Source organism: Meriones unguiculatus, chromosome 1 (assembly GCF_030254825.1).
Source record: "Meriones unguiculatus strain TT.TT164.6M chromosome 1, Bangor_MerUng_6.1, whole genome shotgun sequence".
Classification (NCBI taxonomy): domain Eukaryota; kingdom Metazoa; phylum Chordata; class Mammalia; order Rodentia; family Muridae; genus Meriones; species Meriones unguiculatus.
Genome location: NC_083349.1, coordinates 171,785,555 through 171,798,546, shown reverse-complemented (window position 1 = coordinate 171,798,546; position 12,992 = coordinate 171,785,555). Strand labels below are relative to the sequence as shown.

General features: G+C 37.2%; 1 long non-coding RNA gene across 1 annotated transcript in view; it reads left to right on the top strand.

Annotated features, from left to right (window-relative positions):
* Window positions 1-12,992, top strand: part of LOC132648924 (uncharacterized) — a 191,117-nt gene that overhangs the window by 819 nt on the left and 177,306 nt on the right. The window lies entirely within an intron of this gene.

Here is a 12,992-nt window from a genome sequence, read left to right as displayed (position 1 = left end):
TGAGATTCACAAACTTTGGGCATTGCATAAGTGAGTTTGTGGAAGAGTCGGGGATAGAAGGACCCAGACAGGACAGGAACTTCCCAAGAAGACCAACAGAATCAACAAATCTGGGCTCGGGGGACCTGCAGAGACTGATGCACCAACCAAGGACCATGCATGGAGAGAACGTAGGCCTCCTGCTCAGATGTTGCTGATGGACATCTCAGTCTCAATTGTAGGTTGCCTATAAAGGCGACCAGGGACTGTATCTGACATGAACTCGGTTGTTTATGATTTTTGTTGAAAATGCATTTTGTGCCTTTGAGCTTGGATTCCTCTCCTTTCTCTATTTCTATTCTTCTTAGGCTTGGTCTTTTCATAATGTTCCAGATTTCCTAGTTTTTTTTTTTGGGGGGGGCGGGGGAGAGGGCAGGATTGCTTTTAGATCTAACAATATTTTTGGCCATTTATTTCTTCTTTGTGTATTCAATGCCTAAGATTTTCTCTTTAATCCCTTGTGTTGCATTGGTGAAGCTTGCCTCTGTAGTCTTGTCCACATACCTAAATTTTAATTTTCAAAAATTTAATTTCCTCAGTTTATATATTTTTTACTGCTTCTACATTCATGTTTTGGTCTTGATCAGTTTTATTGGTTTGTCTCTACTGTTTGTTTAATTTGGGGAAGCTTTGTTTAAGGAATTTATTTATCTCCCCCAATTGTTTGTTTGTGTTTTCCTTGCTCTCCTTGAGGGATTTATTAATTTCCTTCAATTGTCTGTGTTTTCCCCAATTTCTTTAAGAGGTTTATACTCACTGGGTCTACTGAGATGCTTGGGATCAGAACCATAGAACCAATCACCTGCCCTGTCTTTGGGACATAAAGGAACTCTATGATGTTCATATAGTTGGTTTTAAGGTCTTTTTCTTGTGCTTCAGATATGCTGAAATATTCAGTGCCAGCTTTTGTAGAATAGCTGGCCTCTGGGAGAGACATATTGCTTTGGCTGTTAATGATTGTTTTCTTTCACCCCGGAGTCTACGAATCTATCTGGGTTTTGGGTGATTATAGGTCTAGGTACTGATTTCTGGGTTTGTCTTTGTTGTATGGGTGTTTTTTTCTTCTTTTTTTAAATTATATTTTTTATTAATTACAGTTTATTCTCTTTGTATCCCAGCTATAGCCCCCTCCCTCATCTCCTCCCAATCCCACCCTCCCTCCTTCATCTCTTAATTTCTGTTTTCTCTCTAAGTTTCAGAGAGTGTGTTGGCTGTTTGTTGTGTATTTCAGTGGCCTGCTTGACTGGTGCATTCATAGGGAATGCTTGCTGGTATTGGAGGATGCAGGAAGAGGAGCCCCAAGGCGAGATGGTCTGTGACAACACTAGGAACAACCCTGAGATTTGGGTCTCGGGTAACAGAGAGCGTGGAGAATGTTCTTCAGCTGCCTACTTTGTCGCCTGGCAGGAAGGGCCTATCTTTGAGCCTGTGTTCTCTCACCAAATTGTGTGAGAGAACACAGAGATGAGAACTGAGGAGGAGGTAGGGGTTGGGGGAGCCATCTTTGGGATCCACAGAAGGTGTGGACAGGTCAAAGAGAGGCTGCAGTTGGTGTTCTGTTGCAGCGCTAGGGATGATCTTGAGAATTTGGTCTGGGGGAATCAGAGAGTTGAAGCAGAATCTTATGTGGCCAAGCTGACCTTGAATTCACTATGTATTTGGGAATAACCTTGAAATCCTAATACTCCTTCCTTAGTGTCTCAGTACCAGGCAAGAAATAATATGGTCATTTTGCCTTTTCTTTTCTTTTTCTTCTTTATTACTTTTTTCTTTCCTTTTATTATTATTATTATTTTTTTTTTTTGGGTGTGGTTGTATATGTGTAAATGCCAGGGATTGAGGGCTTGGACATTACACATGTGAGGTAAGTGTGCCACAACTGAGCTACACCCCTAACCTGTATTTTAAAACCTTTTAAATAGGTCTTTGCAAAGAATGGTGTGACCCTGTAAGATGGAAGTAGACCCTTTGGACAAGCCCCACCCAATGTCTTGCAGTTCATCGGTGTAAACTAGCCTCTGATCCAGAGGCTTCTTTGCTCATGGTGTGTCTCAAGAATCTCTGAGTTATCTCTATTTCTGTATTTCCAGCAAAAGTAGCTGTCTCTACTGACAGAAGAAGAAACTTGGGTTCATTAGAAATTACACAGCTGTCAAAGTTCATGCAGTAAATTGGGTGGCTTGTTTCTTGTCCTGTCTCCACCGAGTCTATCCTGGTTGGGACATGGCTACTGAACTTATGCATCAACCCTTACCACATTCCCTCAATGGCTATCCAAAACATTATACTTTATATTTATAAGAAAGGCTATACAATATTTTCTGAAGTACTAGCTGAGGACGATCTGAAAGTAATAGATGTACATTATGGATTAATCATGAAGTTTTAAAAATAAGCTATAAAGCATATTTCTCAAACCAAAACATATAATAATCTTATTTATTACTTTACTTAATATGGGCATTTTGTGGTGTATATGCATGTTCAGATATGTGTAGGCATGTTGAACCTTCCTTGATTGCTCTCCACCTATTCATTGAGGTAGGCTCTCTCGTCTGAATCCAGCAATCACTGAAATGAACTAAACTAGCTAGCCAGTTTGTCCTGGGTACCCCAGTCTTTGCCATGTGAGTGCTGAGATTATTTGTGGGCTTTCATGCACACACAACCTTTAAGTGAGTGATGGGGATCAGAACTCTGATCTTCAAGCTTTCAAGACAAGTACTTTAACCACAGAACCATCTCACCAGCCCCATATTTTTTGTAGTCTTTTAAAATTAAAATGCAATTCAAATATTCTCTATGGTAGAAAGCCTGCTCTCCTCTGTGCAGACTAAATGCATTACTATGAAAGGGCTATTACACAGTGAAGCAGTCTTGGTGTTTCAGGCCTCTGCATGGATGCATGTGTCCCTTTGGTTCAGCCATATCTTGAAGTACCACACAGTTCTTACTAGACAGTGCTGCCTAATCTTGGGCTTTCCATTTCCCAGAACTTCTTTTTTTCACTAATCACCTACTTTCAGACATTTCACTATAGAAACAGAAAACAGATTAAGCCAATCCTGAAAATTACAGAGACCCCTGTCCGCCCATAAAGACCTTCAAGATGTTCAGACCAGGGGGATGTGGCCTGCTAACAGGATTATAAAGAATTGTGTTTCTGTGTGAAGAGTTATGCTATGAAGCTGACGTATGGTGGGGGCTGCCAAAAAGGCCAGTGTCAATTTCTGTTGTGTTGATAATTCAGTTATGGACACAAATGGAGATTTTTCAATATTATTTTCTAGTTTTAAGAGAATATTTAGGACTTTAAAATTTTATTTTTCATTTCTAATTCTCTTGAACAAGGAAAACAGGCCAACAGGAGAAAATTAGTGATGGTTAAAGAAATCGCTTTGCAGCACAGTTGTCCTTAGGTATATGAAGAGAAATAGTTATTCTCTCTGTTCCCCAGAGGCAGAATTGTGTCCAATGATTGCCATTTCAAAGCAGAAATGCTTTTTTAAGTTCAAAGATCAAGAGAAGGTGGGAATAACGTGACCCTTCACTTACTGAACTTTTATGTACCAGATATTGCACTGTCTGCAAACTTATATACACCTCATTTTTAGTTGTTGATACTTTCTAAATGTACACTTACAGTTGTGCTCCCAATATATTTTATAAAGATTCCCAGGAAAGGTAATATTTAAACCTGCATATAACCCTTTACACAGACAGTTTATTCTTTTTAGCTAACAGTTCTACATGAGAGAATGAGGCTGGGCAGGACCTGGAAACACCCTCAAGGCTCCTTTACCTCTTATGGCTATAACTTTAGAGAACAAGGTGCAATGAAACATTTTTTTTCTAGTAAAATAAACTCTTTTACTTAGCTTACATAAATAATTTTTATCTGGTTATCTTTGGAGACAGGAACATACATTTAGTGATTTGCATGCAACAGGCATTCCCATCAGGTAAAGAATCCTTTCTGTGGGTCAAGTTGCCACAATCAGCTGTATAAGACTGAGCATAGCATGAAATGTACAGCTAGTGAGAGTACCAGATGGTAATTCAGACTATACCTTAATCTGTGCTCTCAAATATCAAGACAGTGATCTATTCTTGGGCTTATGGCTTGCCTTTTCTCTTTGTAATAGGAAAATTACTGTAAACATCATCCCAGACAAAGGCACTTTCATCTTCTGGGGGCGGGGTGCCACAATTCTTTCCTGAGGGGATTATCTTTTGCTTAGTAAAATGCCTTAATTAGCCTCCGAATCTTCAAGCTGGGATGTGAGGAGAAAGTTTAGTCCCTCCATATGAAAGGGAACATTTATTTTACAAAGCAGAAAGAAAAACAAGAAGGATCCTGCCTAAATGGGGCTCCACAACTTTACATGTGTGGGGGAATATTTTCAGAACTCTTTGACAAGAAGAATTTTCCATGGTCATGCTGGTTGGAGGAATTTTAGGAACTTGAGTGTTATTTAACACATGTGCTTATTTAATTTTTTAAGTCATGTCTGTCTGTTGTGATATGACAACCACTTGTTACAGGGAGCTACCTTGTGAGAACAGAGTTTTGGGAGACAAAGGGATGAGAAGATGGTGATCACCACGTGAGAAGATGGAAACAGCTGCTGGAGAGAAGATTAAGCTTAACAGGGCTAGATCATTAAAAATACAAATAGCCACAAGGAGGTACATGTTAGATGTGTGAAGACTGTTCCACAGGATATGGGGATTCTTATTAAAGACAAGAGTGTCAGTTGAAGTTAATTTATGTAAGTCTCAAAGGGCAAGATGACCCTGCTGACATCTAGATTGGATATATAATTGACTCAATTCTCTGTTTTACTAGGTGTCAGTAGAAACAACTTGAAATTAAAGACCGTGGAACAATTACAAACATGTCCTTATTATTGTCATGGCTCTGGGATTTTTTTTTTTTTAACTTTTTTATCTACTAAACAAGTTCAACTTTCTTGTTAAAGTAGACAAGGTAATGTGCCTATCAGATACACAATGCCATTCAAACCTAATCATTGTATCTGACCTGTATATACCATGAGACTGTTTAAAACCAGTTTCAGAAACTGGAAATTTCAGAAACCAGTTTCATTTAATTTTTAATGTGGTGCTAATGGAAAGAGCTAGAGAAACCTTGATTTAAAACTCACTATTACAAAAAGCCAAAGTAGGAACCATGATTTCCTTTAGTTCTTAAAAAACAGCAACAACAACAAAACAAAAAGATTTCTTTCCGTTCTTAAAAAACAACAGCAACAAAAACAAAAAATAAAACAAAACAACAACAACAAAAAACAGTTCTTGAGAGCAATTTCTAAACTGAAGCCAGCTAAAGTTCAATAGGAAAGTGGTCTCAGGCCTTCCTTTTAGCCAGACCCTGTGACTTCTCTTCTTCTGTTTCCTTCCATCTGTGAGCTCCAGTCTTAGCCGGCTAGACCATATATTGCTAGATTCAACTCCTGTGTGTTTTCTTTATTGATCTACTACAATGACATAGAAATATATTTCCAAATTAAAGGAGAGGTAGAATTGACACAAGAACAGCCACAGAATAGTTTCTGCTTTACTAGATTCTGAACTATTTTCTCCCTCAAGTTATTTGAATGTGAGCCGAGGTGTGAACAAGGCAGGAGTGAGAATCAATAATTAAGCCTGTTGCCTTTATACCCACTATACTGGAAAATCCATTTCTCTTTCTCAGCCTGATTATTATTTACCATTTATCTAATACCCTCAAGCCACATCTCTACAGAAGTGGAATAAAACTAAAGGAAAATGAAGCAAAAACGCAACTTTTAACAACCCATGTAGCCTGTTTCTGCAAGGTTGTTTTACGTCTGGGAATGGTCAGGTCCTGAAGGAGAAGGCTGGCACATTGTCAGGGTGGTGCCATATTTGGCCTCTGCTTTCTTGGATGAGAAGTGTCCTATTTTATCTCACAGGGCTATTCATCACACATGACCACTAAAAACCTGGAATACAGGTCTATGAAGAGTTGCTTATACCATAGTTCCTCCAGCTGACTAGGAAGAGGGTTGTATGCAGCAAATCAAAATCACCCTGTGCTCATAAGGCCACCATGCCCAATTTTGACAATGTGCTTCAAAAATATTGCTGACAGACTTTCCAAGAAATCAGCTGTGAATGGTGTCAAAACGTTCCTTGAGAGGCAAAAAGCAAACTGTCACCTGAGAAAGAGGAGGTGCCTGCTTCTTCCTTCATGGATGGGCAACGAGATGCAGTAGGAACTCAATTTTGAGACTGCCAGTCCCAAGGTGATAGCTTCACTGGTGTGAGGGAAAATTAGTCACAGCTGGAGACAATCCTTGCTCATGTTTCTCTTTCCATTACCTCTCCCAAAGGGTGGGAAATCATTGGGAAAAATAGGTGTTCTCCCATTGATTTTCTGGGTCCTCCGTCTAGTTAGAGCCGTAAGTGTCAATTTATTGGCTCTACAGTGGTGGCAAGGTATGAATTCATATTATTTGATTGTGTACGTGTTTGCATGTGTGTACAAGTGCATGTGTGGGAGTGAAGGCTGGAGGACAACTTTGAGTGCTGTTCCCTTCTTGCCTTACTGCTTATTCAATTTTCCCTTGGGAGGAGGGTCTCTTGCTGGCCTGGAGTTCACTAAGTATGTTAGGCTAGCCACTCTCTACAACTCCAGCTCTGTAATTACAATTACAGCAATTATGGCACTCTTTACCCCCTTTCTGACTTCAGTGTTTGGAACTCAAATTCCCCATGCTTTCAAAGTAAACACCTTACCAACTAAGATGTCTCTCCAACCTATGCATAGATTGCTCTCTGAAGAAATGGGGCAAGTCCTTATATAATTCAGGCCTTGGCTGACATCATGTAATACTTTTGAGATTGTGAAGAGGTTGTGTAAAGCTTTTCACACTAGATGTTTGACTCCCCTAAGTGTATATCACTTTGTAGCTTTGCTTTCTCACCTCTCATTCTGAAATTTGGCTGCTATGAATACTAGCCTAGGAAGAAAAAGCCACCATCATCCTGCAAGGGTTAGGAAGGTCTTTCACTTAGCTTTCTAGTGAACTTTCCCCACTTACTTAAGGCCTTGCCCAACCTGGGTCCAAGGTGACTTCTCCATCCATGTTGTTGATGCTCTCAGCTACTGACGCTTTCCTCTTTGAGTTTATCTTTTCTACACTTGGCTCTCCCTCTGACATCAGTTGTGGACTTCTGGCTGGATTTCCATTTAATTCATGTCTCATTTCAATTTTTCCTGATGAAACTCACTTTTTCTGTGGCAGGTCCACTGCCACCTGGCAACTGATGACATCACATGTCTCTCTCACTTAACTTCACTATCCTGACCATCTTTTAAGTTCTTTTTATTCTCATCATAATAAACTAGGCAGTCACCCAAACTGGAATTCCACCTTTGCTATGCTTGTCATGCTTCCTTCCTGTCCACACAAGTATGCTGGTTAGGATTGCTTTGGTCTCTTCCAAAGCACTTAGATCACTTTCCAGCTGCTCACTTTATCTTCAGTCCTGTTGTAGTTTATCTTTCATACTGTTACACATTCACTTGTAGAATGATGCCTTGAGCTTGCAGCTGTCCACTCCAAACTTACGATGACTCCAAACTAGACTTACTTGAGTGCTAATCATTCACATGAGACATTCACTAGTGACTTTCATGCTGGTCTTTACTTACTTCTTCCCAAACAGATTCGGCATTGCTTGATTGAATTCAGTGCTGTGGGTAGGGATTCTATCTTGCCTAAAGCCAGTACTGTTGTCTTGGCTCTAACTATTGTTCACCTCCATCACTAACTACCAGTTAGTTAGAAATAAACTAACCTATGTTAAAACAAAACAAAACAAAACAAAACACAACAAACAAATAAAAACCCCAACTATCAAATTTTGCCATTATACCCAAACCCACTGTACATTATTTTTGACATAAAAAAGCATTTCAGAATGCACAAAGGTTGATTTTGTCGTTTCATGGACATCATTTGTTGTCACCCCTCAGTAGATCTCTTTGTAGGTCAGAGGTCTTAGATTATTGCAATTGAATCCCTGAAGTTTTAGATCCCCTACCTCCTAAGTAGTAAGTGTTCAAGAAATCATTGTGTTTTAACTTTTTTTCTCCAGAATCCAGTATTTATTTTGTTTAGATCCATACTTTAATTGTTTTCCACTTCCAGACAATCCTTCTCTTGTTACTCATGCTCTAAAATATGAATTGCATTTGACTTTTGCGAGCCAAATCTATGCATATTTTTGCAAATCAACTCAAAGAAAAAGATTTTTGTGCATGATGTACATCAAGATTAAAAACATTGGCAGCAGTTACAGGTACCAGAGAAAAAAAAATAAATGATTTGACTGTAAAAGCAATCTTAATTACAGTCATTTAAATGTACTGCATACCATGTGACCCAACAGTAATGATTCATAATAGTAATGCATGTTAAATTAACTTTGTTATAAATTTTACTTGATAGGTTTTTCTTGATTACACTGCTAAAATGTTTATATGTATTTAATTGTTCCCATTTTCTTATGGCTCTGTATTCAGAATTTAAAAAGAAACATGAGATTTTGCTTAGCCTGATCTTAGGTGTTGTTGGGTGTGTAGGAGGTAAAAATAAGAGATGGCTTCCTTTAAGAGACTGAAATGTCACTGAAAAATAAGCAAGCTGCTAAATTAACTCTTGTGGAAATAGTTTAATGACTTTTAACAAATAGAGATGTAAGCAGACAACTCCAAAACAGGACATGAAATATATTGATATATATATATCAGTTCCTGGTATTGCCTCTTTGTGAATCCATATCATCTTCCCATCTCCTATTCCTGTCCCAGTGAGATACATGTTACTGAATGTTTTCCCAAAGAGTCATGAATGACCCAACTTCTTGAAACCAAATTCTCTCACTTGGAGTCATCAAGGTATTTGTGCATTGATGGCTATAACTTTTTAACTTCCAAGTAGCAGTCCATTAGAAATTGGCATGAGTTTGTCTAGTCACCCATTTAAATTGTTTGTAACTTCTAGCAATTATGAGTAAGCTAATTACCATTCAGATTCCAGTACAGCTTTCTTGTGCAATTGTAAGTTTAATTTTTCTGCACAGAATGTGCAGGAATCTAAATACCAGGTCGTATGGTAATTGAATATTTAACTGTTAAACACTGCCAAACATTTTCCTGGTGTTTGTATCATTTTACATCAGCACTGAAAATATATAAGGGTTCTAAATCCTCACCATTACTTGCTATTGTTAATTTGTTAATAAAGTTGACCTCTTCTAGTTTGTAACATTACAGCTTCTTATGAGGGCTTTAACTTGTATCAACTGATATAGGGATATATTGATGTTTAATTTTATCTACCCACCCCCACGAGAGTCTCCATGATGAAAAGAGTGAAGAGTCACCCAAAAATTATAATATGAATACCATATGAACTAGTGATCTTATTGGTGAATATATATTCAAAGAAAGTTAAATCAATGGATAGAGGAGATACCTGCATATATACTTATATAATCATATATTTTCTTATGTGAAGTGTCTAATCAAATATTTTAACCCTCAAAAAACTAGATGTTTTTTTTCTCTTGTTGTTGTATCATGAGAACTCTTTGTATATTCTGAATAAAACTATTTTATCAAAAATTTAATTGGCAAATAATTCTTGTCAATTATTTTTCAAGAGTATCTTTTGTTGTTTTTCCTATTTTTTATCTTGCTAAAGTCTGAGGTATAATTTCTCATTTATGGATTTTACCCTTGATATTTCATTTTTGAATTCTTGTCTAACAAGAATTTAATGGGATTCTTTCCTATGTATCTTCTAAAAGATTTGGGTTACATATTTTACAAATCAGTCGTGATCAATTTGAAGTTATTTTGGAAGAGGTTTGAGGATATCTATAGCTGTCTTTCTATTTAGCCATTTAGAATGTCTCTAACATCCAGCAATAACATGCACATATATGCAGGCATCTCCTCTACCCATAATTTAATTTTCTTTGAATATATATTCACCAGTAATAGCACTAGTTCATATGGTATTCATTATTCTTTTCATCATGTAGACACTCCTGTGTGTGTGTGGGTGTGTTTTCAGTTGTCATGACAACTATTGACAAAATTCTTCCCCAAGCACCAAATTTCACTGGTTTCCTCTTTAAACACTATTGTATCCTGTCTGCCTGGTGTGTTGATCCGACTGGTGTATGCAGTTGATCTGTGTCTGTCTTTCCCTAGTCCTACAGTATTATGCTATCTGTAACTTTATAATAAATTCTGAAGTTGAGCAAATGTTCTTCCTGCTAACTTTCTTATTTTTCTAACTTTTGTAGCTATTATTTATTTATCTTTTCACGTGAATTTAAGAGTGCATTACCCCACAAAAATCCAGCTAGTTTTTTTTATGATCATATTAACTATATACATCAATTTAGGAAGAATAAATGTCTTTACTATGTTGAGTTTTCCAATCAATAAAAATTATATGGTTTATGACTTGTTTGTGTCTTCTGTTTATTGAGTTTTTGATTTTATCTCTCTTTTTGCAATGGTTGTTCAAGAGATGCAGTATTCTTATTTAACTTTCACATTCCTCTCAGAATAAATGTTTAACTGCTTTAAGTGGAATGCTAAATCCTTGCCACTGTATAGATTTTTGTTGTAGTTGTCAACATAAATAAAACATTTCACCAAAAATGTTAGAATTTTTCTTTTCCAGAGTATATGTGTTTTAAATACTTTTATTTTTAATTGATAATTATATATAGTAAATAGACAAATATATATATATATAATATACATATATAAACCACCTAGCCTATATTTTTCATTTTGCATACCCTGTGGGATCACCAAATATATCCGGTTTTCTTTTTTTTATCAAATTTTTATTTTTTTATATTACAGTTTATTTACTTTGTATCCCAGCTGTAGCCCCCTCTCTCATTCCCTCCCATTCTTACCCTCCCTCCCTCATCTCCTCCCTTCCCCTCTGTAAGTCCATTGATAGGGGAGGACCTCCTCCCCTTCCATCTGACCCTAGCTTATCAAGTCTCTTCAGGATTGGGTGCAATGTCTTCCTCTGTGGCCTAGCATGGCTGCTCCTCCCTTGGTGGGGGGGTGTCAAGGAGTCACCATTGAGTTCATATCAGAAACAGCCCCTGTTCTAGTACTAGGGAACCCATTTGGAATCTGAGCTGCCATGGGCTACATCCGAGCTGCCAGTTTTCTATGCATTATGTCACATACTTATTTAGAAAGAAGATTTCAAATCAACTTTCTTAGCAGTTTTCAGAAATTTCAAATACTGTCATTAACTATCACTACTTTATTCTAGAGTAGATCTCTTCTGATTATTTCCCCTAAGTGAAATTTTCTGTACTTTGAACAGTCTCTTTCTCCCGCAGTTCTGCTATCCACTCTCTAATTCTGTGAGTCTGAGGGTTTTTTTTTCCTACATATTGTGAGGTCATGTAATATTGTTCTTTGTCTAGATCATCATACTTGTCTTCCTACTTCACCTGTATCATTTTAAATAACTAAAGTTCCTACTTTTTAAAGCCAGAAAAGCATTCTATTGTGTAGTGTAGCATTTTATTCACCCCTTAATACCTGGATGGAAACTTAGGTTGATTCGATCTGTATCTTCATTATTGTTACTAATGCTACAGTGAGCACAGGAATGCAGGCATCCCTTCTATGTATTGTTTTCATTTTCTTTGAATATATATTCAGAAGTAGGATTGATAACTCATTTTGTATTCCTATTATTATCTTTTGGTGACTTCTAATTTTCTTTTTCATGATGGGGACATTGATTTACTCTCACCAGTGAAGATGCTTCCTCTCTCCATATTTTCTCCAACACTTAGTCATCATCATTCTTATTATGTGTGTGTGTGTGTGTGCATGTACATGATGTAAGTATGGGTGTATATGCATATGTGGTGGTCAGATGATAACTTGTCCCAGATAGTTCTTTCTTTCTACACTTGGGTGTGGGGATAGAAATTGGGCCATCATGTCTATGCGATATGTATTTGTCCTCTAAGCATCTTTCTGACCTTATTTTTGATAATGGGCATTATAAAACATGTAAGAGTATATCTTGTTATGGTTTTTAATTTGCATTTCTTTCATGAGTAGTGAGGTTGAGTATTTATAATGAATTTTAATGAGCATTTTTAGTAACTTTTATACCTTCATTTGAGACAACTCTACTACCAATTTTTAAACCAGGTTGTTTTCTTGGCATAAAGTAGCTTGATTTCCTTATAATTTTTCTTAATTTCGTTTTTGTGTATATGTGTCTAAGTGTGTGTGCTTGCGGTGTTTGTGGCGGGTGTATATACCAGAAAAAAAAACATCAGCTATTCCATTCTAAGAATCTCTGGCTTATTTCTTTGAGACAGGGTGTCTCACTAAATTTAGAGCTAATCTACCTGTTAGTAATCCCTAGTGATGTGCTTGCTCCCACCTGCCACAGTGCTGGAGTTAAAGACATCTGCATAACAATGCCTAGCTTTTTAAAACCATGTATGTTGGGATCAAAGTTTGCATGACCATGCTTATGCAATGAGCATTCTTGCCTACAGAGACCTTTTTCTGGTCCTCTTATATGAACATATAGTTCTTGAGACAAAGTCCCATTATGGAAGAAATAAGTGACTTGCTATGTAAAACAGACTCATCTAAAAATCACAGAAATCTGCCTGCCTCTGTCTGCAGAGTGCTAAGGGTTAAGGTATACCCCACTACACTCAGCTCTTATATATAATTTTGATGCTAAGCTTTTCCCCCCACCAATGGGACTTTCAGTGATGTTTCATTTTTGTAGTTCCATAGTATTAGGTTGCATATTTAAGTCTTCAGTCCCTTAGCATTTATTTTTATACTATTGTGTGACTTTGGGTAT